The sequence below is a fragment of the Rattus norvegicus genome, chromosome X (assembly GCF_021556685.1).
Source record: "Rattus norvegicus strain SHRSP/BbbUtx chromosome X, alternate assembly SHRSP_T2T, whole genome shotgun sequence".
NCBI lineage: Eukaryota > Metazoa > Chordata > Mammalia > Rodentia > Muridae > Rattus > Rattus norvegicus.
This window is the reverse complement of record NC_141554.1, coordinates 68,934,699-68,942,500: the sequence shown is the minus strand read 5'-3', so window position 1 is coordinate 68,942,500 and position 7,802 is coordinate 68,934,699.

Below are 7,802 nucleotides of genomic sequence, written 5' to 3'. Positions count from 1 at the left end.
AGAGATACGTATTTGGAATGCAGTTAAAAATTATGATAGCCTAGTAACATGGTAGTAGTAGGTTCTCCACTAAGAACCACAGTAGAAGGCATGAATTTCTGTCTTTTGAGTGGGCTCTTAGTTACTCCCAGAAGATAAATGCCACAATCGCACCATTCTGAATATCTTGTGATTCTGGTCATCTTTGTGGTTCATAGGTTCTGCAGCTAGGTAAGGCTACTGATTATTCTTATTTCTTGGCAGATTGCAAGGTCCTTCCAGTACTATGAGGGCTGGCCCTGAAGGAGGATTTCAGGTCTGTTCCAGCTTGATTCCTCCAAGTCCTATGTCTGTAGAGTATGGCATATTCAGTATCAAGGAGGTGGGTCCTTCACTCACTGGCAGGCAACCAAAGGCTCCTAGCAAGGCTTCTGTAGAAGAACAGAACTGATACAGTTAGTACAACAGTGGCTATTTCAAAGAACCTGAGAAACTGCTAGGTGTTCAGTCCATGAAGCTGAGTACCTCAGCAGCTCCATTCTGGAAAAAAAGCCCTGAACAGTTCCTGTAAAGCGTCTGCTCTTCAGTCCATGTTGGAAATCCAAAGAAGATGGATTTGATTTGAGATCAGCGAAGGAATCAGCAACAGCAGCAAATGGTAGATGAATTCAACAGTGAGAGTAATGGCAAGGAAGCAGAAATAAAAGAAGGCAAATATTTTTCCAATTCTTTTTTTTTCTTTTCTTTTTTTCGGAGCTGGGGACCGAACCCAGGGCCTTGCACTTGCTAGGCAAGGGCTCTACCACTGAGCCAAATCCCCAACCCCTTTCCATGTTCTTTTATCTGGGATACTACCAGAAGATGCCATCTACATTTAAGTTGAATTTTCCTACATCAATCAGGGCAATTAAGACAATCACCCACAGACATGCCCAAAGGCCTGCCTGTTGTAAACAGTTCTTCATGGTAACTCTTTGTAAATGATTCTAGGTTATGTCAAAGTTAAAGCTACCATCACACTATTCGGGAATTCTGCCAGCGACAGAATTCAGCAACATCCACATCCAATTATATACTAGATTATATACTATAATTTTTACTATTAATAAAAATATAATGCTGCATATGATGGGATATGTTTGTATCCTGCACTTATGAGGCTGAAGCAGGAATATTATGAGTTTGACTCTAGCCCAGGCTACAACATATGTCTTTGCCTCAAAAAACATAAACAGATCAAAACAAACTATGACAGATAAAGAATAAAAGTATTGTTGGTAAGTAAAAATGAGCAATTGATAAATAACATACACTTGGGAGGTGAAGACAGAATGATCAGGAGTTCCATGGTGTATAATGAATTCAAGGCCAACCTGAACTATATGAGACCATCTTTCAAAAACTTAACCAAAGAATACATAGAATTTATAATCATATCTAAATGTACTAATTAAATCCCTCCAATATAAAACAAACTGACAAACTTGACAGGAGGCTCACTCAGTTCTAAAATATTAATAATGGAAGACTAAACTCTCTATTTTCTTTGACATTGAATTATTTTATTAAGGAGCTTGAAGATTCAAAGGAGTTGAAAAGGTCAATAGGGTCTGATGATATTCTTAGCAGGGCAGGCACTTCCTGTCCTCATCATCACTAAAGAGGCAATATCCTACTTTCAATAATAGAACATGTAGACAAAAAATAAATACGGAAATACAAGATTTTATTTAGGAGACAAGTCCTCCACAATAGGGTCGGGATTTACTTTGCTAGCTGAGACTGGCTTTAAACTTCTTGTGCTTCTATGTCTAAAGTGCCGAGATTATAGGTGTACGCCACCACATCCAGGGGAAATAAAGGATTTGAATGGCACAATAAACCAGGTAACCTAATAGAAACACATGGATCACTACACTCAATGACATGAAAATACATATTCTAGGGCACGGTGGTATATGCTGTCATCTCAGCAGTTGATGGGTAGAGGCAGAAAGATAACAATCTCAAGGTCTCCTCAAGTGTACATCAAGTTCAAAGCCATCCCAGGTAACATAAACCCTGTCTCAAAAGCAAAACAAAACAAAACAAACAGGAAGTACCTGCTGCCCTCCCAGAGGACCCAGGTTTAAGTCCCAGCACCCACATGCCAGCACGTAACTGTAACGTCAATTCCAGGACATTTGAAACCCTTATCTGGCCTCCATGAACACCACACACGTATGAGTATGTGATACATATACATATATTCAGGCAAAACACCTATACACATAACAAAAATAAATCTTTGTTGTTGTGGTTTGCCCTGAAGTTACTGTATTTTGATGCTAATTCCACTGCCCCAAGGACAGCTGCCTAGTCAAGGACTCAGAACTCAAGTGGCTTCACCAGAACCACCTCTCCATTGAATTTGTAAAGTACTGGTGAGGGGCAGGTACAGGATAGAAGGAGGCCTGTCATTGGAGGAGAAGGAAGGATGGGCGGGAGAGAAGTTTGAAGGAAGAGGAGGAGACTAAGGGAGAGAGGAAGAGACAGGAGGGAGAGAGGGAGAGAAGCCATGACAGGACAAGATGGCAGGTGATGTTAAGATTCTGCTCTGTGTGTTTACAGGTTGTTATTAATGTTCTCAAGGGATGGATGGTACCGGGCTTTGTATGTTTAAGTGGGCAATTATATCTTACCAATTGGGTCAAAGATTGTTGTGTTGTGTGTTCTTTTATGTGAGGGTTTGAGTGTAGGAAAGTGTGCGGCTGAGCTGTGTTTCCGCCAAGATATCTAGCAGATATCTTGGGGCACCGCGGTGCGGACCTAGCGGGATAAAAGACAACCATACTCTTTTATTTTTATATTTTTACAACAACACTTTGTAAAACTCTCTCTCTCTCTCTCTCTCTCTCTCTCTCTCTCTCTCTCTCACACACACACACACACACACACACACACACACACACACACAAAATGGGATTAGAGAGGTGGCTCAATGGTCAAGAGCACTGACTGCTCTTCTGGAGGAGCAGAGTTCTATTCCCAGTGCCTACATCGTGGCTCACAACCAACTTTACAAGAATACTGACTTCCCCATCACTTCACATACACATATAATCCCTGGCCATTCATATGAAAAGCCATGAATTCTCCCCATTTATTCAAATATAAACACAACTTCTTAGGGGTAAACAGTTACAACTATGGTCCAACAATGCAATGGGAACAGCAATTCTTCACTAAATCTGTTATATTCTCCTTGTCTTCTTCACCCAAGCCGGACCTGTTTCCATGCCAACCTGTCTTTATTCCACTCATATACAGATGCTACATAATCTCATCCCCACTGACAGACCTCAGTTAGGCTCTAACCAAACATTGTTAATTTTCCTACTCTCTTATCTTTCTCCTCTATTCTGTGATATGTTATCTGAACTACTGTACAGAGTTGCTTATGCAGGAAGAGCTATGCCATGTACTTGAAATAAATTCAGTCTCTGAGGGTTACATTCTTTTCCACTTGGCTTTGTAGCCTGCTCCCATTTCATTGTTAGGTGTCATGTTTCTGTTTCTTTTTCTTTTTAAAAATGTTTATGTTTTAACCATGACATTACTATGTAGCCCCAGATTGGCCTCAAATTTGTGACCCTCTTGTCTCGGCCATCCAGGTGCTAGGATTACATGTATACGTTACTGTGATGGGATAAGTGAAGCTTATATTTGAATACATGTGGGGGTCTGGATTTGGGGAGGATTAGGAGGTGTGGCTTTGTTGAAGAAGATGTGTCCCTTGAGATGAGCTTTGAGATTTCAAAAGCCAACTACATTCCTAGTGCTCTCCATCTCCGCTTCTTGCTTGTGGCTCAACATGTGAGCTTCCGGGCTGGAGAGATGGCTCAGTGGTTAGGAGCACTGACTGCTCTTGCAGAGGTCCTGAGTTCAAATCCCAGCAACCACATGGTGGCTCACAACCATCTGTAATGGGATCTGATGCCCTCTTCTGGTGTGTCTGAAGACTCACATTAAATAAATAAATAAATATTAAAAAAAAAAAGTTGTGAGCTTCCAGGGGCGTGCCCGCATGCCTGCTCTCATGCTACCCACCAAGATGGTCATGTGCTCTAACCTTCTGACACTGTAAGCCCCTGATTAAATAGTTTCTTTTAAAAATTGTCTTGGTCACAGTGTCTTAAGACAAATTAGAGTAACTAAGGTAGTTGTTATGCCTGATTTTTCAGATTTTTATACTTGATTTTTATAATTGGAAAAGTTTATCTGCAGAGCCTTTTCCCCTGCCTCCTGTTTTCCAAACATTCTGCCCATAATAAAGAAAAATTAGAGGTTAGTGAAAAACAAAGACCCTCCCCTTGTGGTTAGATAAAGGTATAAACAGAGCACCGTCCCTGGGAATCCAAGTTTAATAGTAATGATTGATTACTTGTTCTGTGGCCACCACTCCACTTTCCATTCATAGTGCCTCACTACACTATTGCATCATCTCTTGGGTATAAAGACATCAGGATCATTCTTTACTGTCAATGTGCTTTTAGGTTACTCCATGTCCCTGGTTTTCCCATCTATAAAGGAGAAACCAGATATGTGGCCTACTCTATCACCAAAAAGATTGAGAGTACAAACAGGCTATATCAATTTTGTCAAGTCTGAGAGCTGCCTGTGCGGCTGTATTTTTCCAATATTTCCCTCTAGGTTAGGAAGCCTGCAGGAGTTTCTATGTACTATTTTAGGCCCTGTCAAAAGCACTATGTTACAATATAATGAGTAAATTGTCTATGTAGTCAAACTACCTGAACTTAACTCCTTGTTAGCTCTCTGACAAAAGGAAAGTTACCAATTTTTTTTTTTTTTTTTTTTTAGATTTTGGTAACTCTGTCTTAGAAAAGTGAGGCTAATGATGCCATGTCTCACACAGGGTTGTTTTAAATATTGGATGAGGTATGTACCTTATCCTTTGAAAATATTTAATGGGAGCTTGTTGAATAAATGAGTGAACTGCTTCATACAGGTCTTCTCAAGCTTAGAATCATACCCAGCATGTGTCCCATTAGAAGGCAAATTTTTCAAGAGAAGGAAAGTGGGGGAGGTGGATTTATTTTGGCTTCTGATTTCAATCCATTATGGTGTGGAATTGTGGTGGTGGTGGGAGTGGGAAGCAGCTGGTTACATCATGTAGACAGCCATAGAGCAAAGAGGGGGATGAATGCTAGCACTTTTTAAAGTTCTAAATTTTATTTTCTTTGCTTTTTCTGAGATAGGGTATACATATATAGCTAGGTTGGCTTTGAAATTATTATGTAGCCCAGGATGGCCTTGGATTCTTACGGTTCTCCATGAATATGACCACAGGTGTGTGAAGCCTGGTAAGCAAAGGGCTCCTAAGCCTTTTTGGCAACCTCATGATCCAGATACACTGGCTGAAAAAATAGTGTTTTATTTTTGTGTGTGGAAATGGAGAAATAAATTAGTACAATATTCTAGGAACTGTATTAGACATCTAAGATAGAGTTCTAAGACAAACAGAAACAGCCTTCATGAAGCCACAACCTAATTATTTTTTTTGGTTCTTTTTTTCGGAGCTGGGGACCGAACCCAGGGCCTTGCGCTTCCTAGGCAAACGCTCTACCACTGAGCTAAATCCCCAACCCCCACAACCTAATTATTAAATTGACAATCATACCTGAGGTGGAAACTGAAGGGTTCTTTGAAAAGTCAGTTGGATAATGTTTTGCAAACATGTGAAGGAACATTTCATTAAAGTGGACACAGATGTGAAAGGCTAAAGCAGACTCCTGAAGGAACATTTTGCTGAAGCAGACACAGGAGAGAGGATGTTCTGCTGAAGCAAGCATGTGAAAGGACACATGATGAAGGATTCTTTGCTAATGACACACATGTGTTGGTCCACCATACATTGTGTAGTTGAGCTACATTTGTCAGTACTCCATAGAGAGAAACTCACCAAAATCCTCTGGTGGAATACTGCAATTTCTTACCGCTGTGGACACAGACTGATTGAATGCACATGCTGTGAAGACCTGTGCTGAGGCAAAACCCGTGCTGAAGCAAGGTACGTGGAGGACATGCGGTGTTTGGACGGTATAAACAGGACTCCACTGAGTGATGGAGACAGAGCTTGGCTTGCTTATAGAGTTAGCTGTGTGATGCTTGTGGGTCTCGCATCTCTACTGACTTTCACTTCCCTGAGAAAGACACAGCCAAGAACTTCTGGTGTTTCTGTTGAGCCCACCTGCTGAATCGAGCTGAGGCTGAGACCTGGCCGTCTCTCTGCTAGGTCGTGCCATCACTGCTAATTCTTGTTTGCCACCCCAACTCTACCAAACTGGAGTGCTGGTGTTATCTGTGAAATGTTTGCATGTGGATCAAACTGCTGCTGCTGACCTGTGAACTTGAACTGCTGATTTCCAGAAGACACAGATGGGAGTTGCTCCAAAGAATCATTTCTAAACAGATCCACTTCCTCCATATCCTTTCTTTTTCACTACCTCTGGTGGGTGGTGGGCTAGAGGTTAAAACATTTAAGAACCTTAATTAAAAATAAGGTTTGAAAAAATTAAAGTTACATGTACCAGTCACTGAACGTGGGCTTAAAGATGATTGTAGGTTGCTATGACAGTGACACATAGGAAATTTCCTGGTTTTGGATATGAGAGACAATTTCTTAGGGTCAATCACTATATGAGCTTAGAAGAAGATAGGAATTGAGCAATAAGTAATGAGAGATGGTAGCAATGAGCTTGGGAAAAAGTCCACTGAGGTTCATTTGGCCAATGAAGAAGATGAGAGTAGAGAAATAAGGATTTGGAAAATTGAGCCAACTGTTAATGGCCAATGGTGAGTGATAACATGCATTCAAACCCAAACCCACACTCCAACCTCCCTTCTACTCTCCATAAGACTTGATTGGATAACATGAAGCTGAAAGGGTGATTTAGAGCAACTCTAGAATGATATGGAGGAGGCATGGAAGGGGAAAATTTGAAAACAGGAGAACCGTTAAGAGACTGTTGAACAGCATCTAATTTTATAAAAACAAAACACTACTATGTAAAAAGGAAATTTAGGCCTTGGTGTAGCAATGAGTGACTTTTTGTTGTTGTTTGTTTCTGTGTTTTTGACAGGTTGTTTGTCTACCCTTGGCTGTCTTAGAACTAGTTCTGTCACCAAGGCTGGCCTCAAACTCAAAGCACTCTGCTCAATGTTGCCTCCTGAGTGCTAGGATTAAAAGTGTGTGCTGCCACCACCCAGCTTAGTAAGTAATACCAAGAATAATTTTGCATAACTAGAGAAAATATCTCAAAATCTATGCAAGAGCACAACAGACTTCAAGTAGCCAAGGAAATCTAAGCAAAGCTATATTGGAGCCAAAATAAGACATGAGGACAACACTTAAGAATATTGACAAAAGTAGATTTCCTGGCTAAGACTTCACAAAGTAGAAAAATAATTGACACCTGGAATTCCATCCAAATGTTCTTTCCAGCAAAGCAGATATATTTCACTCTGTTAACCTACAGAATCTACAGAATGAAATGATCTGTGGTCTTCTGAATGAGAATGTCCCCATAGGTTCATATATTAGAATACTTGGCCCCACTTAATGGAATTGTTTAGGAAGGGTTAGAAGGCATACTACTGTTGGAGGAAGTGTGTCACTGGGAGAGGTTGTGATGGTTTGCACATGCTTGGCCCACGGAGTAGGACTATTAGAAGGTGTGGCCTTGTTGGAGGAAGTGTATCACTGTAGGGTTAGGCTGAGAGAACCCTCCTCCTAGCTGCCCAGTCTGTTCCTGGCTTCCTTC